The 25,425-nt window shown below is 44.3% G+C and overlaps 1 protein-coding gene across 2 annotated transcripts in view; it reads left to right on the top strand.

Annotated features, from left to right (window-relative positions):
• Positions 1 to 25,425, top strand: part of CAPN15 (calpain 15) — a 292,664-nt gene that overhangs the window by 65,070 nt on the left and 202,169 nt on the right. The window lies entirely within an intron of this gene.

Consider the following 25,425-nt stretch of genomic DNA (forward strand, 5'->3'; position numbering starts at 1 on the left):
AGTGTCTGTGTAAAGTATTGCTCTAGATGGTGTAATGCTGAGGGGGGGGGGGGGGGGGGGGGGGGATGGCAGTCACAGGTTGAATATTTGAAGGTATTGAGGGTGGTGATGGGCAGGCAGCGTGTGATGGTGTCATGGCCTAATGTCTGCCACCCTCATAGGGTTTTGTTGGCCTTCTGCATACATATTCTCTTAGCTGCAGCGAATTGTGTCCGCGGAAATCGCGCGTTACTGACACCTGGGATGTGAAGGTCACGAGTAGGAAACTGCAAGGTTGCCTCAGCCTCCACTCTGCAAGGACAGTAAACTGAGTGCCATTAAGTTGAGTAATGGGGAGGGCCTGTCATTTTACCGTGCTTGGAAGCAGCGGAAGTGTATGAAAAGCTACACAAAACGTTATAAGGCAGAGGCCGTCAAACTGTGGTGCCCCCCCCCCTTCTCGGAGGATGACCGGCAAAGAAGAGCATTTACTGTACCCAGCTCCCTCTCCATGGAGAGCAGAGACAAACTTGCTTGAAAGAGCGCTGTGCTTTTAGTGAAAGAAGACGTGGCGTCGAGCCCCTCCGTAACGGGCCCTCAGTAATGTTTCTGTTGCTCATGTCCTGTAGGTGTCAGAATGGGGATGGGGGTGGCTCCAAAGACCTCTTGAAGCCCTCACCTCTAGATCCGTTTAGGGAGACCGCGCCGCCAGTAGTATGTTGGCTATCGTGTATTTGCATTTTTATAAGGGGTAAGTGAACAGAACTACAGTGCTTGAATTCTACAATGCTTGAATTTTTAAATATGTTCAGAGCTGCCGATTTAATGGAATTCTTGTAAGAAAATACGTTTGTCATTCTGGTCGGCCCAATGACTTTTTTTTTTTATTTTATTTTTTTATTTTGGGCTTGGTATTAAAAAGTTTGAAGTTCATTGTTATAAAGAGCGTAGCAAAGACACTTGGACAGAGATGGCGGCAGAGAACAGTGGTTAAAGAGCTCTTGTATGTCTGTTACATAATCTATGGCTCGTTGGGCGATGGACCTCATGGGTCAAAATGGTATTAACGGCTGTGAAGCCGTTGGACGACTCGAGGGGGAAGTGGAACTCTGAGTCTGTTCTTGGTAATAGGTGCGCCTGCAATGAAGTGATGGGACATTTGGATGTGTACTCAGGCGTCCCTGACAGAATGGTGTCATAACAGCTCCTGCAGTTCAGGAAGAAGCTGAAGAATCCTCGCTTCTAGGCACGCTAACCTTGGGCCTTGCTGGTCATCCATGGGTACTCCTGGAAGGCATGTCTGCTTTTGCACTGTACATCAATGGGGTGGGCTGAGCAACAATAGTTTGCTTGTTGCAGCTCGCAAGGGGCGTGCAAGAGTGTGAGCGACTACGTCTTCATCATGATATAATACCTGGAATAAATGTCTGCTGTGTGTGAAGGATTCTGAGAGGTATAAAGTGAGATTTGTCTGTCCAGGGAACGTTTATGGAGGTCCAGCTCGCAGCCACACTGGTTTCTTTATCCAAGCTGGCATGTGCTAGCATGCTTCTTGCTGCAATAGTTTATTTACAAAACGGTCAGCTGAACTGTCCTGTGGCCTCACTTTGGGCTCTGTTCATGCAGGTGCAATGCTCAGGTGCCAATATGCGGTAAGACGCCCCCTCCTTCTTCTGTGTTAGGTGTCACTTTGCAGATCCCAGAATTCAGCTGATGTGGATTCTTCGTGGTGAGGAGTGCGGGGCTAGAGGTGGGTAGTGCCCATCATTCTGGAGTCTTTTTGGTGAATCGGTGACACTGACAAGGCCCTTGATTCGCCATCAAAAAGGTATGGAATACATTCTGTAGGCAGGGGGTCTGCAGAGTTCTCTCACTGTCCTTATGAGACAGGTGCCCTGCAAGGAGGTCAGTGAACTCCAGTGACAGAAATAAGGGGTGCTCATGGCTGACCCTAGTCCCGTGAATTCGGCCATGTAGGAGATGCATTTTACTGACCACTTCATCCCATTAGTCACCCTCAGAACGTTGCCTACAAACGTAAAGAGTGGAGTTTGCATTCCTTGGCGGGGTCACGTTCATGGATGAGAAGGGAGCATCTCTTTATATCTCTTTATATCCATCCATCCACTGGCTTGTCAGCAGAGACCCCCACAGAAGTGTCAAGTCTTCAAATCCATTTGATGGTGGCCAGCCCTGGAGGGTTCCTCTTCAAGGATTGGTTGGGAGGTTGCTTTCCATCCTTGTGCCCTCTGGAGCAACATCCAGATGTGAGGTCCTTGGGTCACTTCCATCACATATCCTCTAGTTAATTGACCTTTGTACTGAGAGCCCTTGCAAAGCTGAGTCAAGAGCCTATTTTTGCTTTTTTAGGGGGAGGGTTTTTTTTTTTTAAGAAAACCTATTTCCTCTAAGAACTTGATATGGTCCACTGACTAACTTCACTTTTTTTCTCATAAACAACCACCATAATTTTAAATTATTTTGGGTTGCCAATGAATTATAGCGCCTGCGGCAAAGTTTTTCTTTTACGTGATGCCAGTATGGCACCTTACGGTTTCCTCAGAGCACTTAGCCGTTAATGGGTAGAAATACAAAGAGCAGGGGTGCTTTTATAAAAAGCTCCCCCCCCCAGGTGACCAGCCATCTCTGAAGTTCAAAGCGAAGTCATGGCGTCGGAGCGTGCACTGCGCACCCTTTCCCCCGGGGTTTGTTCGGTGACACACCTCCAGTGTAAACTGTCTTTCTCTGACTCTTTTTAATTAGTATCGGCCTTCTGTGAACTAAATTATTAATGTCGGAACTCTGGTCCCTGCTGGTGTTAAGCGTCACGGTCAGGAGATTTTATCTCGGGTACAGAGACGCTGCGGCACCGGGGTGGAGAGTCTGTGGATGGACCGGCGCCCTGGAGACCTGGAGACCGGGAGAAAAGAAACCGAGCCGGAACCCAGTAGCCCGAAGGGAACCCCAACATTGAGCGTTCCTGTTAAGTAAGGGGGTGAAAGGCAAGTGGGGACCATTCTACGGAAAGCTTTGTAGAAAGGCATTGGCAAAGTGAAATCTGGCGAGCACACACTCGGATCAGCGCCCTCAATGGCTTTTTCTTTCTCGCTCTGTGCAACTCTCTCCCACAGCACAAACATTCCCATTTGTGAAATGGAATAGCTGTGGAGTTTTGGAGCGCTGAGGAGACTGATGTAGCAACTGTCCAAGGTTGTGACTACTGAGTTAAGATGGGTTATGTGCCAGGAAGATAAAAAAGTGCATAAATGAATAGAAAAAAAATGTTTGAAGCCTGTATTACAAGTTGTGTGATATGGCCCGGCCATGGATGCACTCTGGGAGGTGCCTGCAGGTAAGGCACGTTGTGGACCCCCCTGTAATTTCCGCAGACAGCTTTGTGTACCATTTCATTTTTTTTTTTCAATTCTTTATTAAACTTTTATAAGTGAACAAATAATTATAGATTATACAAAAAGATAAAGAAAGAACTTAGATTCACATTAAAGAGATTCCAGTGTACAGTGAGATGTTTAGATATTTTCCATAAATAAAACATTGTTAATTATATTATATCTGATATTCCTGACAGAGAAATAATAATCAAATATATATTATGTCAAAATGATAAAATATATTATTACAAAGTTACACTTATCTACAACCTAACTAGAGAAAAAATATATATATATTGTCAATAATGTTGAAAATATAATAATGGCATGAGATATTATTTATGAATTATTGAACATTTAAAGAAATACATAAGAGAAGTGAAATTATTAGCTAGTCAAGAATACATTCCATATTTGGTTGTGTACCATTTCAGGTGTTCGGCTTCAAGTTGTTGGTGAGTACACCAGCCGTGGTTGATTTGCTCGCTTGTTACAGTAGCATTGTTGTTTTTCTAGCCCAGGAGCAACTGTACTTATCCTTGGTCAATTGCTGCTGTCATACTTGAGCTTTTGGTTAGGATGGTCCACAGTAGACGTTTTTAGAATTTTAGCAGTAAGCTTCTGACACCAATTTGCTGAACTGTAGTCCAGGTGTTCCCTTTTGAAGTATATGCCTTGCATAAAATCAGGAAATTAGTTCATGATTTGCTGCCAAAACCACAGCAAGGACATTATAGCAAATTTGATTGGAGCTGAATTAGTAGGAGTCTTGTTCACTGCTAATTTTTGCATCGCACAGGAATAATTCAGAAGTATTGTTATTTAATGTAAAGCGTGGGATTCAATAAAGATCTGTGGTCAAGTTTTGCGTTACTTAAGAGTCCAAGGCTGTCAGTTTTTTGGGCGCTTCTTTCCAGCAGGCACAGTTTTAGCAGATCTTTCATTGCTGCCTTGCTTAGGCTGAGTTTATCGGGCTGGTCCAGCACTTGACTTTTTTTTTTTTTTGTGGAGAGATGCTGTTCCTCTTTCTATCATTTTTCAGTCAGGTTGTGATTGTGTTCAAATTCCTTCTCGCTGTAAATAAAAGAGAGGGGCACCAGTGGCTGCAGCCAGGATTGATGTGTAACTCATTTTGCCCTCAGGAGTGACCTGTTGTGGTCAACTTTGGGAGGCTGGTGGCTTTTATTTATTAAAAGAAAAAGCTGTTCCATCATCTGATTGGAATGGTGCCAGTGTGTTTGCCACTATAACATAATGTGCTGCCCACTTCATCATACGGAGTTTGAAGGGACTGGGTTTAGCCAGGCGAGTGCCTCAGTGGCGGGTTTGCAAAACCCTCTTTTTGTTCATATCTCCATGACACAATGTTTCCTTCTCATGGTGTAGGAAGTTGGCTCTGTATGCACTATTTCAAAGTAAGGAATAGTATGCACAGAGTCCAAGGGTTCCCCTTAAAGGTAAGATAGTGGCAAAAATAGATAATTCTAATGCTCTATTTTGTGGTAGTGTGGTCGAGCAGTAGGCTTATCAGAGGAGTAGTGTTAAGCATTTGTTGTACATACACAAGCAATAAATGAGGAACACACACACACTCAGAGACAATTCCAGGCCAATAGGATTTTGTATAGAAAAATATATTTTCTTAGTTTATTTTAAGAACCACAGGTTCAAGATTTACATGTAATACTTAAAATGAAAGGTATTGCAGTTAGGTACTTTAGGAACTGTGAATTAGCAAAATAGCATATACAGTTTTCACATAAATGACATATAGCTATTTTAAAATTAGACACAGTGCAATTTTCAACAGTTCCTGGGGGAGGTAAGTGTTTGTTAGTTTTTGTAGGTAAGTAAACCACCTACGGGGTTCAAGTTTGGGTCCAAGGTAGCCCACCGTTGGGGGTTCAGAGCAACCCCAAAGTTACCACACCAGCAGCTCAGGGCCGGTCAGGTGCAGAGGTCAAAGTGGTGCCCAAAACGCATAGGCTTCAATGGAGAAGGGGGTGCCCCGGTTCCAGTCTGCCAGCAGGTAAGTACCCGCGTCTTTGGAGGGCAGACCAGGGGGGTTTTGTAGGGCACCGGGGGGGACACAAGTCCACACAAAAAGTACACCCTCAGCGGCACGGGGACGGCCGGGTGCAGTGTGCAAACAAGCGTCGGGTTCGCAATAGGAATCAATGGGAGACCAAGGGGTCTCTTCAGCGATGCAGGCAAGGGGGGAGGCTCCTCGGGGTAGCCACCACCTGTGCAAGGGAGAGGGCCACCTGGGGGTCGCTCCTGCACTGGAGGTCGGATCCTTTAGGCCCTGGGGGCTGCGGGTGCAGAGTCTTTACCAGGCATCGGGTCTTTGAAGCAGGCAGTCGCGGTCAGGGGGAGCCTCGGGATTCCCTCTGCAGGCGTCGCTGTGGGGGCTCAGGAGGGTCAACTCTGGCTACTCACGGTCTCGTAGTCGCCGGGGAGTCCTCCCTGAAGTGATTGTTCTCCACAAGTCGAGCCGGGGGCGTCGGGTGCAGAGTGTCAAGTCTCACGCTTCCGGCGGGAAATGCGAGTTGTTTCAAAGTTGCTTCTTTGTTGCAAAATTGCAGTCTTTGTGGAACAGAGCCGCTGTCCTCGGGAGTTCTTGGTCCTTCTAGATGCAGGGCAGTCCTCTGAGGCTTCAGAGGTCGCTGGTCCCTGTGGAAAGCGTCGCTGGAGCAGTGTCTTTAGAAGTGGGGAGACAGGCCGGTAGAGCTGGGGCCAAAGCAGTTGGTGTCTCCGTCATCTCTGCAGGGTTTTTCAGCTTAGCAGTCCTCTTCTTCTTGGGTTGCAGGAATCTGATTTCCTAGGTTCTGGCAGCCCCTAAATACTGAATTTAGGGGTGTGTTTAGGTCTGGGAGGGCAGAAGCCAATGGCCACTGTCCTTGAGGGTGGCTACACCTTCTTTGTGCCTCCTCCCTGAGGGGAGGGGGACACATCCCTAATACTATTGGGGGAATCCTCTAACTGCAAGATGGAGGATTTCTAAAAGTCAGTCACCTCAGCTCAGGACACCTTAGGGGCTGTCCTGACTGGCCAGTGACTCCTCCTTGTTTTTCTCATTATCTCTCCTGGACTTGCCGCCAAAAGTTGTGGCTGTGTCCAGGGGGCGGGCATCTCCACTAGCTGGAGTGCCCTGGGGCATTGTAACACGAAGCCTGAGCCTTTGAGGCTCACTGCTAGGTGTTACAGTTCCTGCAGGGGGGAGGTGTGAAGCACCTCCACCCAGAGCAGGCTTTTGTTTCTGTCCTCAGAGAGCACAAAGGCCCTCACCACATGGGGTCAGAAACTCGTCTCTCAGCAGCAGGCTGGCACAGACCAGTCAGTCCTGCACTGAACAATTGGGTACAATACAGGGGGCATCTCTAAGATGCACTCTGTGTGCATTTTTTTATAAATCCAACACTGGCATCAGTGTGGGTTTATTATTCTGAGAAGTTTGATACTAAACTTCCCAGTATTCAGTGTAGCCATTATGGAGCTGTGGAGTTCGTTTTTGACAGACTCCCAGACCATATACTCTTATGGCTACCCTGGACTTACAATGTCTAAGGTTTTGCTTAGACACTGTAGGGGCATAGTGCTCATGCACCTATGCCCTCACCTGTGGTATAGTGCACCCTGCCTTAGGGCTGTAAGGCCTGTTAGAGGGGTGACTTACCTATGCCAGAGGCAGTGTGAGGTTGGCATGGAACCCTGAGGGGAGTGCCATGTCGACTTATTCATTTTCTCCCCACCAGCACACACAAGCTGGCAAGCAGTGTGTCTGTGCTGAGTGAGGGGTCCCTAGGGTGGCATAAGACATGCTGCAGCCCTTAGAGACCTTCCCTGGCATCAGGGCCTGTAGTACCAGGGGTACCAGTTACAAGGGACTTACCTGGGTGCCAGGGTTGTGCCAATTGTGGAAACAATGGTACATTTTAGGTGAAAGAACACTGTTGCTGGGGCCTGGTTAGCAGGGTCCCAGCACACTTCTCAGTCAAGTCAGCATCAGTATCAGGCAAAAAGTGAGGGGTAACTGCCTCAGGGAGCCATTTCCTTACACATGTTATCTGAGTTGTTTATCTCTAGATATTTGAGCATTTTTGATTTGTTAGTGTATACTAACCCCCCAAAAGCAGTGGCCAAGTTACGTGTCTTTTTGATCCTAGGTGGGAAACCACGATTTATGAATTTGATGTATGCACTTTGAACTTGTTCTTTGCGCAGTAGTTTCAGTAGCTTCGAGTTGGGCGTGAAAAACATGGAGTCTGGGCCATCGGGGTTTAATCCTTTGCAGAGAGCAGTAGTGGTGCGTTCACCCCTTGACTTGCAGCATGTCAATAGTGACATACATTATCTCTCCCTCTCGTTCTCTCTCTCCACACTTATCACACCTTACACCCGTCAGCTCTACAAACGCATTCTTTCACCCAGAGGCGCAGGGAGTCCTGATACATTAACAAGTAGAATGTGCGTTCGCACCGTCCAGACAGGCCATGCTCACATCCTTCACACACATTTCTAAACGCAGCTTTCACAATGCACGCGCCTTTCTGTCTCCTTGTCCCCCCCTTACTCCCTCACCTCTCCACACAATACCTTGACCACATGGTGGATCCGGTGTAGATCGTTAGACAAATGATTCTCTGGGCGGGACCTCAACCTCCTCCTTTAATTGGCTGGTGGTTGTTTCATACATGTTTTATTTTTATTTAAACACAAATGACACAGCAGGGTATGTTTAAAAACGCACAACTTGCATTCATGCAGTATTGCCAGCTTTGTGTGTAAAAATGATCCGTGGAGCTAAGCTACAAATTTAGCGTTAGAATTATGCTGTTAACTGTAATTTGTTTTCTCAAACGGACGAAGCATTTTTGAAATGTCTATTTTTTTCTCATTTTCAGTCAGAATTATTCGGAGTAGAGGAGGAGAAAAATTTCTCCCCCATTCCCTCATCAACGGTCCATAAACATGAAGGATTGTAACGCACAGCAAACAACGCGTTCGTTATTTTCCTCTCTTGTGTGGCAGTGTTTTTGGGACAGTCACCTACAGTCTGTCTGGACAGAGAATTCCCCTACGTGCCCCGTGTTCGCAATCACACAGGCTGCCTGGAACTTCCTGCACTAGGCCCGCCTTCCAAGTGAATGTGCCCCAATGTTTGATAAATGTCGGTTCCACTATAGGATGGAGTTCACGTTAGTTTGAGGCCTTTCTTTTGACTAAAATCTCCCCCGCTGCCTGCTTAAATGCATTGCCTTGTTTACAGTCCGCGCACTTTTAATCTGGCCTCACTGCTCTTCATTCAGCCGCAGATGGCCTCTTTTTTTTCTTCTCTCAAGGACCATTGATCTTGACTTGTGCCTTGAAATCGAGCATGACAGATTTCTCTAGCTGTCTTCGAGCACGTGGCAGACTGGAAAGGCGAGTCCTGAAAATGTTAAATAACGCTCCCCGCCAACGTGACAGTCAGATGCCGGGCTCTTGTTTAGGTGCGGCTCACGAGTTCATGGGGTGAAAGCACTTCCTGTAGCGAGCTCATAGAAAAACGAGCAAATTGCTAAACAATGCTGCATTTTGAATCCAGGTATAACTACAAACCTACCCCAGTAACACACACAGTGCACACACACACACACACACACACAGCACCATCTGCACACAGCGCCATCTGCTCTCACCCCTACCCCAGTAACACACACAGCGCCATCTGCTCTCACCCCTACCCCAGTAACACACACAGCGCCGTCTACACACAGTGCCATCTGCTCTCACCTCTACCCCAGTAACACACACAGCGCCATACACACACAGCGCCATCTGCACACTGCGCCATCTGCTTTCACCCCTACCCCAGTAACACACACACAGCGCACACACACTGCGCCATCTGCTCTCCCCCCTACCCCAGTATCACACACAGCGCCATCTGCACACAGCGTCTTCTGCTCTCACCCCTACCCTAGTATCACACACAGTGCCATCTGCACACAGCATCTTCTGCTCTCACCCCTACCCCAGTAACACACACACAGCGCCATCTGCACACAGCACCATCTGCTCTCACCCCTACCACAGTAACACACACAGCGCACACACACAACGCCATCTGCTCTCACCCCTACCCCAGTAACACACACAGCGCATACACACTGCGCCATCTGCTCTCACCCCTACACCAGTATCACACACAGCGCCATCTGCACACAGCGTCTTCTGCTCTCACCCCTACCCCAGTAACACACACAGCGCCATACACACACAGCGCCATCTGCTCTCACCCCTACCCCAGTAACACACACAGCGCACACACACAGTGCCATCTGCTCTCACCCCTACCCCAGTAACACACACACAGAGCACACACACTGCGCCATCTGCTCTCACCCCTACCCCAGTAACACACACACTACATTAAAAACAAATAAATAAATAACCAAAGAGCCTTACCTGCCTTAATAAAGCACTGTAAAGATGCCAAAAATGTACAACGGCACGGCAGGCGGGCGGGCGGCAGACGTGGAAACGGTGACAGGAAGCAGACAAAAAAGCCCCGTAAAAGTTAGCTGCAAGCGCTAACTTTTAAGGGGCTTTGGCTTCCCACCACTAGCCAGGATCGTCATGGAAACGCCATAACTAATGGCCGCCGTAGGTAAACATAGAGGAGGGCCGCGGGAGCATGCACGAAGTAGCCACTATTGCGCATGCTCCAGCAGCCCTCTTCTATGTTTATGTACTGTGGCCATTATTATATGGCGTTTCTCGGACGTCCGCGGGCCCGCGGGCCGTACTTTGAGTAACGTCGGTCTAACGTATACCTGTAGAAACAGTCTAATGCCGGCCTAAAATGCCATGCAGTCCCCGTTAGGTAGGAACACAAGCAACCCCAGACCGGTTTCGGATTATTTAGGCGTCATTAGTGAGGTGTTGTTTTTTTTTCTACAGCAAAGTGATCATGGGACTGACATCTGAGCAAACTCATTGTTCAGACGAAACAGAAAAGTTGCAGAGACTAGAGACTAATGCAAGTGTTCCACCCTTACATTTTTAGTTTTTCTGAGCCCTTCATCGAATTCTATTTAATGCCTTTTAACCTACTGTTTCACAGACTGTGTGCTTGCAATGAAAACGACCATGGATTTTTTTTAACCCCTGTTATATTATTTTGTGTTTTTGTCTATCCGAGCTGTAATCTTGAACACTTGCAACAATTTTATATTTATACGCATACTGCAGTGTTGCCAAACATACACATGCACATTTTCCAGTAGGTTGAAAATCTGCAAGAGTAAATTATGTGGAAATGTGGATTTTCACATGTAGTTTTTAAAAACTCATTGCAACACTTACATCGAAGTGTTTCTTATCCTGAGGAGCAGGCATATGCTCCTGACTTAAGCAGGGGCAGTTTTATGCGCATTGCCAGGGTGGCAACGACCATCAAAATCTTTGAATACCCTCAAGTGTGCAAGCTTGTGAGCTTTTCACTAAATCTTTCCAGAGGCAACCTGTAAAACAACTCCTAAACCCTACCCAACCCGGGATTTATAATGACTGTTCCACTATCCTTATGTGCAAACACATATTAATTTGTAAACACAATATTTGAGTGAGAAAACAACGTGTCCATTAGGCCATAATTGTGTAAAGAGTGATTCATTTATGCAGTGGAGGATGTTTTTTCGTTTTGCTGTAATGGCTTGTGAAATCCACTGGCGGGGTCGGGTCTACTTGAAGCAACCGACATGAGATTGTGTGCATGTTTCTTTTTTAACAAAAGCTTTAACTAACTCTTTGTCGTGCATCTCCTCTTGAAGTGTTGCTCTTTACACAAAACGTTTGAGTACACAAGTTCCAAGTCATGAAATCATAAAAAGTATCTAGGAGACCTTCCTCTACGTTTAATTTGCCCTCAGTCCACCACGTTTATTACTCATTTTTTTCCCATTATTTTCATTATTCGTTCTGAATAGGTCATGACCTTGTGACGACAGAATGTCGTAACAAAAACGATATTTAATATTGTTAGTACCATGCACTTTACAGCCTTCAGTTCCTAACTTTATTACAACGAGCACGAACAGGCTTTCCTTTGTATCAATATCTCACTTTTTTAATTAGTCACCGTTAGTCACTCAGCTGGTGACTGGGTGTTGCATTGTTTGCTTGTAGGGTGTAGTGGCTGTTCTCAGTTCTTTATCAAATCCTGGTGCCACAATTGCTGCTTTACATACAAGGCCGAGCCGGGACCCAAAAGCAGCTCTGGCAAAACAATTTCAGACCAGTATCCATAGTATGTGTTTGGATCAAAGCAAGACTGACCACTGAAAGAAGGGTTTGGGTTGGTTCCCCCTCCAAGACAAGTTTGAAAAAAAAATCGAATATGGTTTGTTTTACAACAGTCTTTCATTATAGAACCATGCCTAATCATTGAATGGATGGATGGAGATTGAAGTCACGGCTCAATGAATGGTCAGATGGTGTGACGTGGGTAGATTGAATTCATTGAAGATTGGATGACAGTGAATAAAGACTTTTAGGTACGTGGAGCAAATGGTCTCAGTGCCTTGACCAAGGGTTGGTGCTCCAGTTTGCACTTACAATTACATTGACTTAGTATTTGGAAGGGGGAAGAGCCCCAAACAAGTTATAATCACAATCCTGGTCAAAATCAGCCACAGAAGTAAATAAATATACCTGTGCTTAACCCTCTGGTACCTTGTTACAGAAGCAGGCTGAACTTGGATGCAATGTGTAAAGTATTTATGCAGCACTCTATAATAAAGGGACAACACAACACAAGGGGAATCCCAAAACAATTTAGAAAAATAAAAGTAAAGTAAAAAAGAAATACACGAAAACTGCAAAAATCCAATTAGTAGAACCGGAAATATCAATTTTTTAAGTTTTCAGTAGTAATAGCACTAAAAAGCACAAAGTACCAATCATGATTATCTTGTCACGTTGGATCGGGTCAAACTCAACCGCAATTGAGAAATGGTCAGATCAAGGGACTGTTCATCCCAGTGGAAAGTCTACATCCTAACTTAGTCCAGTTTTCATGCGATAAGCAGTTGTTGACGAAGTCGTGGTGGTGGGGCTGCAGAATGGATCCAGAGAGGGGATTGTCAGCGGCTGATTGCTGAAGTGTCAGGCTACAGTCTGAACTTCATCTTGGTGGTGTGGTTGTCAGGGTGAAAAGCTGGTTCATGATCAGAACTTTGCTTTGGTGGGAAATGTGGGGTGTTTATTGTCTGTACAAAGCTATCTGGGCAGTGAAGTCCGGGTTCTATATCCAGAAAGGTTGTGTCGGCATTCAGATGCAAGTCCTGCTTTGACCATGGTGAAGTCAGTTTGGAAGGAGAACGAGGCAGTACTTTCGATGCGAAGAGCCCTGAGCCTCTGTTTTTTTATCTTGAGTTCATTTATCGTAGTTTTGAGGTTGGAGGAGTACTTTCTAACATCACCAAATGGTCCAGAATCTGGGAGCAGCACCTCTTGGGTTGGGACGCACTCAAGCAGAGGTCAGCAGCAGAGTTCAAGCAGACCCAGTTAGTACTAGTAAGCTGGGAAGTAGTAGGAAAAGGCATCTGGAAGCTTTTTGTGTCCCTGTACCTCAAACAGAGGGTCAGCCAGCTGACCTCAGTGGGTCACTTCTAGGGTCATGGGTTCATGCTAAGCAGGTCTAATCTTACTGCATATTTCAGACAGCATGGTGACCCTTCTTCTAGTATCCACAGATCCAGGAGTGTTCTGATGAGAGAAGGCTCTGTGGGCGTCACTTTTATATCCAGTGCCATCCTCTCTGTGGAGGACACCCCTTTTGTTTAACCATAAACTGGTTCTGGTAAATTTTTCCCTTTTCCCTATGTTTACCTCCAGTCTGTCTAGGGAAACAAGGGGAGGTGGGGGTCAGATGTGGACTTCATTTGCTAGTGTCGAGGCAGGCATCTGCAGAATTCAGGAGGGGGCTGGACTGTCTAACCCCATATTAATTCTGATCAGTTCTTCCCGTTTCCCTAGGTTAGCCTCCAATCTGGCTAGGGAAACAATGGGCAGGCAGGCTCAAGTGTGGACTGCATTTGCTAGAGTCACGGCAGGCATTTTCAGTAGCCAGGTATGGCCCCCAGATTCACTTTTGAAGCTCTGGAAGGGTTGAGTACAACCCCAAAGTCATCCTAGTAAAGAAAGGAACATACATCTCTGCACCCAATCCCATTTTGTCTCCAGTATGGAAGGAAAATACATCTCACCATAGGAAAGCCATTAACAGTCACATGACCCTTGACACTGGCAGACAGGCACATTTGGATTAGGCAGAAAAATGCCAATTGTCTAAAAACGGCATTTCAAAACAGTATTTTAAAATCTTTAAAGGGAGTTTTAGATTACATTTCCAGTGAGTTGAAGAAGAATTTTTCTAGCTATTCCCAAACTGAAGTTATCACCCATTAAATGTTATGAGGTAACCTAGTGTTCGTCAAGGAAAGAGCTTGTCTTACGGTAGTGACTTTTTTTTTTTTTCCAACTGCTAGAACATGTAAAACCTAAATATACATGACATATTTTTTTTAGATATGTGCGCCCTGCTCCAAGAGTTGCTAGGGCCTAACTTATATGTTACTTATAAGTATTACAAAGGAAGTTTTGGGCTTGGCAAATTATTTATTTGGCCAGTTTGAAGCATCAGTTTTAAAACTGCGCTATAGACTGGAGTGGCAGGCCTGAGACATGTTGTGCAGTGCTACTTTAGTGGGTGCACAATGAGTGCTGCTCCCTGTTGTAGCATTTAGTTTACAGTCCCTGGGTACATGTATCATTTGCTATGGCGTATGAGTTCATTAAATGTGCATATTAGGAGTGTATAAAGTTTACCATGTTTGAAAGGCTGATCCCACACACTTTACCACTTGTTAGCAATAGTAAAGTGTGCAGAGTCCTAAAGCCAACAAAAATGTCAAGCACTAACCTGTTCTTCCCACTGAGACACAGTGTTGGCCAAGCTGCTTGTTCCCAATTCCACCTAAACGTTGCATGCTTCCCACTTAAATACACATGATCGGCACTGCAGCGTCCCGGGGAAAAGGGGATGGATGAGAAAAGGAGAGAGACACTGGAGTCACAGGGCTGGATCTGGATGTCTAGTGATGGTTCTTGAAGAGCCAGTCTTTCCTATGATAAATTACTGAGTGTTGTCAAATGGGGGCGGTGCTAAACTTGTCTTTCTATTGATGAAAAGCCTTATCTGCCTCTTCTCCCCATTGAAACGTTATTCCTTTACAAAGTAATTTCGTGATGGGAGCTACAATGGTGGAAAAGTGATCAATAAAACACCTATACAGGTTGGCAAACCCTAGGAAGCTTTGTGCTTCTTTGACACTTTGTGGAGCCTTCCACTTAGCGATGGCTTCAACCTTCCTAGGGTCCATTTGTACCCTGTTTGGAATTAAGATATACCCGAGGAATTATACTTCTTCAACTTGGAAACTACACTTTTCTAGTTTTGCGAAGAGATTATTTAGTCGCAAGTCTTGTAAAATGGCCTTGACATGAGCCACATGTTCTTCATAGGAGTTGGAATAGATCAAAATGTCACCAATATAGACAACAGCACACTGATTAATAAAATCACGTAGTGCCTCGTTGGTGATATATTGACATTGCAGAATCCAAAAGGTATGACGTGGTACTCTTATAAACCAAATTTGGTCCGTAAAGTTGTTTTCTACTTGTCACCCTCCGGGACTCTTACAAGATGGTATGCCCTTGCAAATCCAATTTCGTGTATATGGATGCATTTTTTACCTGATCTATAAGGGTTGAAATCAAAGGTAACAGGTATCTGTTTTTTATCGTAATCTTGTTTAGGATTCTAGATTCAATACAAACCCTAAGTTCCCCTCCCTTCTTACGCATGAACAATAGTGGCGATGAAACTAGGGACCTAAGGGTCCTATAAATCCTGTGGCCAGCATCTTATCTAACTATTGGCACAAATGCAAATTTTCCCTTTCTGTTACAGCGTAAATTCTACTTCAAGGAATTTGTGAACCTGGCTGTAAATCTATCCGATAGTCAAAGGGATGATGCAGTGTAAATGTAGTGGCCTTCCCTTTATCAAAGACATCTACAAAATCTTGGTATACCCAAGGTAACTCATCTTCTCCTTTTTCTGCATTACCTACGCTTAAAGCAGTACCTTTATGTGAGAGGGCCTCTGCCTGACAGTGGTCTTCATATAACTGAGACTGTAAGGTAACACTTTGTGTAACCCAGTTTATGGTGGGATTATGTTTCTGTAGCCATGGAATTCCTAATATTACTTTGAATTGAGGGCCACGTATCAAATCGAATTGTATGATTTCACGATGATTAGAGTATAAACACATGGTTAACTCACAAGTAGTTTTGTAACAGGGCTTGAAGACAAAGGGCTGCCATCAATAGTTTTAACTACCTCAGGACTGGTTTTAAGCAGCAGTGGTATCCCAACTTGCTTTCCAAAGGCAATATCCATGATATTGCCAGTGGCCCCTGAATCCTCCAGGAGGTTGAGCAGGATTGGGCGGCCTGAAGATAGCCATTCCATCTGTGCAGATCTATATCAGTGACGGAATTCTTTCTGAGAGTTAATTTGAGCGAAACAAATGAGACTTCTGGTCTTTTCATACCCGAACAACTAGTCTCCACAGTAGTTAGGTGTTCTAGTTTCCCTCAAACTTTTCACTTTCAGAACTTTAGGCCCTATGTACTGTTTCTTCGGCTTAACAGTATAATCCTTCAAAAAGAGACTTTTTTTTTTTTTTTGCAATACAGACACAAATTTTGGTCACGTCTTCGATGTCATTCTTCTTTCGTAAGTGGGCCCCTAACGGTACCGATTTGCATCGGTTCACCTTCATTAGTGCCTTTGTTGGTGTCTTGTTTCTTATCTTTAATCATCAACAACCTGTGGTCGGTGCGACCTTTGTCACTCCGTCTCTCTGACAACTGGTGATCCAATTTGACCACTAAATCAATTAGCTCTTTGCAAAAGTGAGGTGGATTAACTACTTGAGTTAAAAGATCCTTAAGTTAATCTTTTAACCTTCTATAAAACAAGGACCCCCTCTTCTGTGTCGGCCAATCAGCCTCAGCCACCAGTCTATTAAAGATGGTTGCGTATGTCAGCAAATCCCTATTACCTTGCTGTAGATTGAGCAGTTCCGAAACTACTGCTTGGATTGCGCATAGCGCATTACCGCCTTTTTAAGGGTTAATCCCTTCAGACGCTCCTTCTTCCAGAAGCGGCCTCCAAGATGCTGGACAGAACAGAATGTGAAGATCAAAGGCAGAGCAGCAGAGATTCCTTCTCTGCAGCCAGTGACCTTTACAGCAAGCAGTTCACTCAGGCCAGTTAGGTTTAAATACCTTCCTCATCTAGCCACACCCAGTCTGAGTCATAGGGAGCCACATCCAGTCTTAGTCAAAGGGACTGGAGGCTTGTGCAACACGTGTTCCCAAACAAGTATTGGTCTCTATCAAGCATTAGTTCCAACAAGCATTGGTCTTTGCAAACAAGCATTGCAAAATATAGTAATTTCCAAGAACTACTGTTAAAAATTCTTCTAGTACATACAGTAAATGCAATGCACTTTTTTTTTTTGCAAGTATCCATTATGCTTTTAGTGCAAACAGCCAAGTCAGCAACATATGAGATAACAGATTATTGGACCAATGCAGCTTACAGCCAAATACTGAATTTGTTTAACTTACCTATTTGAGGCATCTCTGCCCCTTTCGCTGTCCCAACATTAAAGTATTGAGCTTTCTGGGCCAAATTCCTAGATCATCAGCAAGCTGGACATCCATACGGACCATTCTCATTCTGAGTTCCTTTGCAATTTTCCCATTCTGCAAGATCCTTCTCTTTAGAGTCCACCGTTCGGCTGCCTGATGTAAGCCACTCAATGGCTAGCTGATGTTTTGCTAACAGCAGTCATAACAGATTTAATAACACAATGGACTGATTTAGCACCTCAAAATATTAAACACAAATCATATACTTTTATCATCACATGACAGCACCTTGGAATACATCAGTTCGGCTGTGCAATGCACAAAAGTAAAAGTATATAATGTTAATTCATCTCTTGTAACACAATAGGCCATGTATAAGGGAGCAAAAGAAGCCAGCTTTCCTCTTGGTTCACTAATAGCATCTTCGTCAGGGCAGTGGTGGTGAGTACGAATGTTTCAAAGTTTATGAATAGGATTTATCACTTTCTAACACTGGCCACTGAATGCAATGACATAATTTAATATAATAAATTGAAGTGCACTGCAGTGGTTGCATTCTAAAATAATACACAGTTTTGAATTTTGAACAGTCTTTATATGTACTGAACTCTCTGAGCCAAGAAACAGCAAACCCTTCATGTGCATGCTTACAAAATCTTGCTGTTGCCACATCATTGCACCTTTTTTTTATACATAGTTTTTATTTTTTGACTTTTAGCTATGCTGTCCAGCATCTTGCCAAAGCTGTGCAGCATCTCCAAAAGGCTTTGGCTTGTGCCATTAGGTCATAACGGCAACACTTATTGGATTTGTCAGTGTCTGTTTCTTTTTTTGCTCCTCGGGTTAGGTTTGATTAGTGGCGTAACCTGTTTGAGGTGGTCCTTTAGCATTCCTTTCGTGTCTCCTTGCCCATCTCATCCTCTGTACTATGAATGTGGTGATGAATAAAAATCCAAAATACGGAGTGTTGTGTGTAATCCTGCACAACCCTTTGTTCACCCATATCTGCCATGTAGGCATTCTGAAAATGTATTTGGAACACATGAATGTGTTCCAAAATTAGTCTCTCTTCAGTTATTCCATTTATTAAAGAAGCAATCATCATTTTTTTTCAATCTCCTTTGATTACTTTCAGTACAATACTTTGTAATCATTGTTTAGAAAAAATATATAAGTATCTATATATATATATATATATATATATATATATATATACATATATAATATGACATTTTCTCTGAAAAAAGTTAAAGCGATGCTGAAGTTGGTTGAAAATGTCAGTTAAAATGTAACATTTTAAGCTAAAAAAAAAAACACTGAAAAACAACATCTATACAGGGAGTGCAGAATTATTAGGCAAGTTGTATTTTTGAGGATTAATTTTATTATTGAACAACAACCATGTTCTCCATGAACCCAAAAAACTCATTAATATCAAAGCTGAATATTTTTGGAAGTAGTTTTTAGTTTGTTTTTAGTTTTAGCTATGTTAGGGGGATATCTGTGTGTGCAGGTGACTATTACTGTGCATAATTATTAGGCAACTTAACAAAAAACAAATATATACCCATTTCAATTATTTATTATTACCAGTGAAACCAATATAACATCTCAACATTCACAAATATACATTTCTGACATTCAAAAACAAAACAAAAACAAATCAGTGACCAATATATCCACCTTTCTTTGCAAGGACACTCAAAAGCCTGCCATCCATGGATTCTGTCAGTGTTTTGATCTGTTCACCATCAACATTGCGTGCAGCAGCAACCACAGCCTCCCAGACACTGTTCAGAGAGGTGTACTGTTTTCCCTCCTTGTAAATCTCACATTTGATGATGGACCACAGGTTCTCAATGGGGTTCAGATCAGGTGAACAAGGAGGCCATGTCATTAGATCTCCTTCTTTTATACCCTTTCTTGCCAGCCACGCTGTGGAGTACTTGGACGCGTGTGATGGAGCATTGTCCTGCATGAAAATCATGTTTTTCTTGAAGGATGCAGACTTCTTCCTGTACCACTGCTTGAAGAAGGTGTCTTCCAGGAACTGGCAGTAGGACTGGATGTTGAGCTTGACTCCGTCCTCAACCCGAAAAGGCCCCACAAGCTCATCTTTGATGATACCAGCCCAAACCAGTACTCCACCTCCACCTTGCTGGCATCTGAGTCGGACTGGAGCTCTCTGCCCTTTACCAATCCAGCCATGGGCCCATCCATCTGGCCCATCAAGACTCACTCTCATTTCATCAGTCCATAAAACCTTAGAAAAATCAGTCTTGAGATATTTCTTGGCCCAGTCTTGACGTTTCAGCTTGTGTGTCTTGTTCAGTGGTGGTCGTCTTTCAGCCTTTCTTACCTTGGCCATGTCTCTGAGTATTGCACACCTTGTGCTTTTGGGCAATCCAGTGATGTTGCAGCTCTGAAATATGGCCAAACTGGTGGCAAGTGGCATCGTGGCAGCTGCACGCTTGACTTTTCTCAGTTCATGGGCAGTTATTTTGCGCCTTGGTTTTTCCACACGCTTCTTGCGACCCTGTTGACTATTTTGAATGAAACGCTTGATTGTTCGATGATCACACTTCAGAAGCTTTGCAATTTTAAGAGTGCTGCATCCCTCTGCAAGATATCTCACTATTTTTGACTTTTCTGAGCCTGTCAAGTCCTTCTTTTGACCCATTTTGCCAAAGGAAAGGAAGTTGCCTAATAATTATGCACACCTGATATAGGGTGTTGATGTCATTAGACCACACCCCTTCTCATTACAGAGATGCACATCACCTAATATGCTTAATTGGTAGTAGGCTTTCGAGCCTATACAGCTTGGAGTAAGACAACATGCATAAAGAGGATGATGTGGTCAAAATACTCATTTGCCTAATAATTCTGCACTCCCTGTATTTGGTAGAGCTAACCAGAGCCTGTGCCCTCACTGTTCCCGGTGTTATCATTATGATGTAATTTGAAATATTATCAGTGATGTCATGAGTGATGTTATGTTGGGACACATGTTCTAACTATAGCATCAGTTTGACCTTTGTTTTTTCAGTGAATTTCTAGGGTTTCTGTAATGTAAAGTAAGATATTATTACCATAGCAAACCCACCTCAGGTAGCCAAACCCCACAGTGCACTATCTTCTGTGTAGAGATGGGCACAGACCTTACACCCTGCAGACCCTGCCCCCACCCGTCTCCCCCCTCCGCACAGACTATGTTCTTGCGTGGCGTGGGCTTGGGGCTGGGCTTCCCTCCAGCCCCGGGCACCCAACACCCCACTCCACAAGGCTTTGTTTCCTTTCTTATTTATCCCTTTTCAAAGCCACTCAATCTCAGACCTTCTTCCATTATACCATTCACAAAGAAGGGACTTACATTTTCACACTGTAATGCTTTGCTTTGTGTTGGACCCGGCCCTCTTTTTGCAGAGATATCCCCGAACATTTCGCCTTCTTCCTCCTATTTTTTCTGACTTGGCTGTAGGACAAGTAGTTGCAAGAGTGAGCTGAAGTGGCAGCGAGTGGCTTTAAATGGATTAAAGAGGCTCGAGATGGCTTCAGGTTTACGCTGCCTCGGTATTCCATGTTCACACATTTAATTACAGCAGCCGCGAGTTCAAGAGGAGGGCTTTGGACACCGGCACCTTTGGATTTACAAATTAAGCACTGCCGTACACAAAGCAGTTTCCAACCCCCTGGAGTGTGTTTGGGGCCAGGACAGGGAAAGACCGGGTCTTGTGAACTAAAAAGATTTCTCTTTGAAGTTTGCCTACTTCAAAGACAGAAATGGGTACTCTGACACCACACAGTTAGAACACTTCTGGACTGAGGACATTCTGCCAGGAAGAAGAGCTGGATGCCGTAGGAGGTACTGCCACTCTGCCCGTTCCTTTGTAGTGCTGGCCTGATGCTTGCTTCTTCTGTCCTGGGAGAGAAATGACTGGACTTTGCTTTGTACATCCTGCTTTGAAGGTTCTCCAAGGGCTTGAACTGAGCTTGCCTCCTATTAAGAAGTCTCAGGAACATCAGATACTTAATCTGCCAGTGACTGGATTCTCCTGCTGTGAATCCTGACTTCTCAAGTGGTGCCAACTCCAGTCCCTGGTCACTTGGAAGTGTAAGTTGGTGACCTGAAGGGCAAAATCTGTGCACCGACGTGCCCAGGTAAACAATTGGCACAACACCTGTCCCCATGGCTGGAGGGTCGACGCAGTGTTGCAGCCGTAGAATCGATGCAGCGCCCGTTTCACCGTAGCTCCATCATCACAGCGCATCTGGTTTTTCCACGCATTGTTCCTGGGCGTTAAATTTTCATCTACCCTGCACCACAGTAAGGAACTGAGGCTGCGGGTCTGGAAATCAGCGCATCACCTTTCCTGCGAGTAAAGAATGGGTGCATCACCTCTCCTGCCAGTAAGAAACTGACGCATCGCCTCTCCTGTGAGGAAAAAAAATCTATGCATCACCTTTCATGCGCAGTAAGGAACTGATGAATCACATTACCTTTCGGCACCTCCCCTCCCCTGTGTCCTGCGTTGTCTTTGTTGTTGACGCATCCGAGGTAGTTTGTGCTAAAAAGGTACAACCTTTGATTCCTATGGATTAAGACTCATTTAAACCTTCAAAAAGTGATATCTTTACTTATGTATGTTGGTTTTGTGTTGTTGTGGTCGTGTTTTACTCAGATAAATATTGGCTATTTTCCTAAACTGGTGTGGAACACTTTTGTGGTGTTTTCACTGTGTTACTGTGTTTGTGTGTGTGTGTGTGTGTGTGTGTGTGTGTGTGTGTATATGTACAAATACTTTACACATTGCCTCTGATAAGCCTGACTGCTTGAGCCAAGCTACCAAGAGAGTGAGCAGGGGTACTCTTAGCTATGTGACTCCCTTACCCTGACTAGTCAGGGTCCATACTCGGAAAGGGTGCAAACAACTGCCAGCTAGAGAGCCCATTTTTAACACTTTGATCTTTTCAACACTTGAAATAGCAATGTCTTTTTTTTTTTTTTTTTTTTTTTTTTTTATTGACCGTTACATACAGGCAACTGCGTGCTAGAGGTTTGGTGTAATGGGAATTAGCCAACCCAGTTGTTCACAGTGAGGACATCAGGTCAGCTTAAGAAGATCTTTTAATCTTTAACTTAAGTTTTTCTGTCTTGTATGTTATTATAATTATAGTTCCCATGCCTCGCGATCATTCTATTTGTGGTTGACTGTGCGCTCTGGGCTTGCTGTGCCACACGAACAGCCTGGACAGGTAACAAGTTGTTAGCCCTAAGCCTAATGCCGCTCCGTTACATCCTCTAAAGCAACTCGCATTTCAAAGTCTGGCTGTTGTTTTCAGGACAGTGTCATGGAACCATTGGAGTCGGGCTTATATTCTACTTGAGCTAGGAGATGATCCTCCTGTTACCCTTATGGCACTGTTGTTAAAATTGAGGGGAGGACTTTGCTCTCTGGCAGCTCTCCCTTCTCTATTGTCTTCATTTTCAGTGACAGCCACCTCCCCTTCGTGCCATATGCCCCAGGTATTTCCAGAACCTGCTTGACCTATTGCTGCCAATGCGGTGCTAAAGAAGCATGGCGGGAGCCTGAGGTTTATAGCCCCAACAGTGGGGAATCTAACTTGGGAGCTTGGAACATTGACTTTGGTGATCACACATCTTTGCAGAATTTCGTGTTCTTGCTTCAGGTCTTCATTCTGCTTCTTGGACGCCTGAACTACACCGCTGCATATTTACTGTCATTAAAGTATTTTGCTATCATTTTCCCTGCGTGCCTCGTAATTGTGGATCTCCTCTTTAGCTTATGTTACTGCAAAATTCTGGAGTTGTATGGCATATTTTGTCTGTCTTTGCTGCTCTTGAAGAGCTCCTCCATGCTTGGCGCTCATTGTTTGGTGTGAGGATTAAAGGGGAGCTAATCAGTAGAACCAGTTTTGATTTCCAGGTACAGTACATGATTCACTGCACTTACAAGTAGCATTTTCGGTTTTGAATGATCCTTTTTGCACATCTAGCAATCTTTGACTTTTCTGGTGTTTTTTTTTTTTTTTTTTCTCTCCCTCATTCATTAATCAGGAAAAATGTGTTTCTTATTCTGGCGGTTAAATAGGTTTTTGCTTTTGTTCTGGGTAGGGATTGAACCTTTTGACTGGAATTGTTTTGGGAATGCTGTTTCTATCCACTTCCAGATGTTGGTGCACTGTACTACCTTCTGCTTTGGCATTGTTAAATAGAGGTGGTCTCTGGGGGACCAGCTGCTCATTCTGTCCAGGTCAAGAAAGCTCTTACTGCTTTCATCAGATATTTCCACTACTGGAACTAAGGAAATCGGCATATTTCTTTCAAAATCCTGTTCTGTGGATTCTGAGATGGAGATTGATGAAAGGTTTAGTGGAAAAGGCTTTGGTCATTTATTTCCTGGTTGGTCGCTATATGTAATCCTCGTGAGGGATAGTGTAGTTTGAATTTCACTCATTATAAAGGACATTACTTCAGAGTTTTAGCCTGTTCCCTGTTCCCCACAGCCCCTGCCTGTCCTATAAATTAATTTCGTGGTGGAATTCAATAAAGGTGATGTTATGTGACTTACGGGATGTTTTTGTATGCGCATGGCTTGGAATGACATATGACATCAGCATCCTCCAGTAAATGCTCTTCTTTACCGATTTCTCCTCCTCGCATTTGGGATTAATTCACAATGGGGAAGCTCTTTTCAGGATACAGAAGTCTGAAACGTAACTGTACAAGGTGTTATGCCCCTCTAAGCGCTGAAAACCTGTCATATTTTGAATAGTTGTTTTTTTTCTGAACCAAGTGTGTGTCCTAAACATATGCCTAAATGAGACGTATATAGCTGGGACTTTTAAAATAGTTGTTTATTTTCTTTGCCCAGGCATTCTTTTTTAAAGTTAAAATAATAAATTTATTTATAGCATATAAAACAAGTAATTTAAAGAAATAACATTTTTATCACAAATGAAAAAATAAAATTAAAATATATATTTTTTTGAAACGTTATTTGTATTTTTATATGTAAAACAAGGAAAAACAAGCGCACGCTGTGTATTGGCTGCTGAAAGATTATGCTTTTACGCACAAAACAAGTATTACATCGTTCAGAGTGGTTACATGTTGTACATTATTCCATCCAGAATGCTACTGAGTGGGCATAAAATGGCTCCAAGGGCATACCTGTATTCAGAGTGTCTGTAGTCTGGGGTGTTGGGCAAAATGCATGGCTGACCGGGGACTCACTTCCTCGTGTGTGCCTCACTGTGAAGCAGGGTCATTAAAGGCTCGGTAGTCTCGGAGAGGTTGCCAAATATTCTTGGGGCGGGAAGTGGGGGGGGGGGGGTTGTAGCTCGGTTTATAATTTGCTAGTGGTGTTATAGTATAGAAGACTATGAATCTACGCTTTAGTTATTGGTGAGTTTTTACTAGACCAATGTATTGCAATCTTGATTTTTGCCAACAAGAGGGTGATCACTGTACACCTTCTAAAAGACTTTGGGGACATCAGCTACATAGCCTATGAGTGCCAGTAGGTGGTGTGGATCTAGTGTAATATCAATTATCAGGGAGAGCTGGGTGAAGATATCTTGCTAATCCGAGATACGTCCAAGTCATGTGGGTAAAGTCAGCCTAGGGTGCTGAGCATTTAGGACAGTGTGATGGGTGCATAAGGGTCTATTTTGGCCATGTCTGCCAGAGTTACATACGCAGGTCTCAGAAATTTATAGTGGACTAGCTTGTGGTGGTGATTCATGGAGATTAAGCGTGTCTCTGTGCAGCATGCTTTCCACAATTTGTCAGTGGTTGCGTGTACCATGTCTGCCTTCTAGGCGGTGTGTAGCTTGGCATCTTGGGTGGGGAAGAGATCCAGACAAGCGTGGTACAGGCTGAGGGGTTTGAAGTCTTTTGGTTCTAAGGGGTATAAGGTGACTTGAGCCCTCAGAGCGTGCTGGAGCTGCCGAAGCACAAAGTGATCCATGTAAGTGGCTGAGGCAAACAGGGTATCCTCTGCCCTGGAGAACACACGCCCCCTGGAAAAAGGTCTCCAAAAATGTGTAGGGAAAAGTTGGCTAATGCGCGCTGGACCAACTTTTCGTTAGAGATAGGAAGCCACAAATTGTTGGGCAGTGGCAGTGCTAGGGAGTTCAGAGTGTTGAAGTGTAATAATCGGCCTAGCCTGCGCCATAACCTGCAAGTGGTTGACAATATTTGTATGTCGTTTGGGGCCAGTGGATGCCCTGCAGAAAGGAGAGTGCGCAG

This window comes from Pleurodeles waltl, chromosome 10 (genome assembly GCF_031143425.1).
Source record: "Pleurodeles waltl isolate 20211129_DDA chromosome 10, aPleWal1.hap1.20221129, whole genome shotgun sequence".
Lineage (NCBI taxonomy): Eukaryota > Metazoa > Chordata > Amphibia > Caudata > Salamandridae > Pleurodeles > Pleurodeles waltl.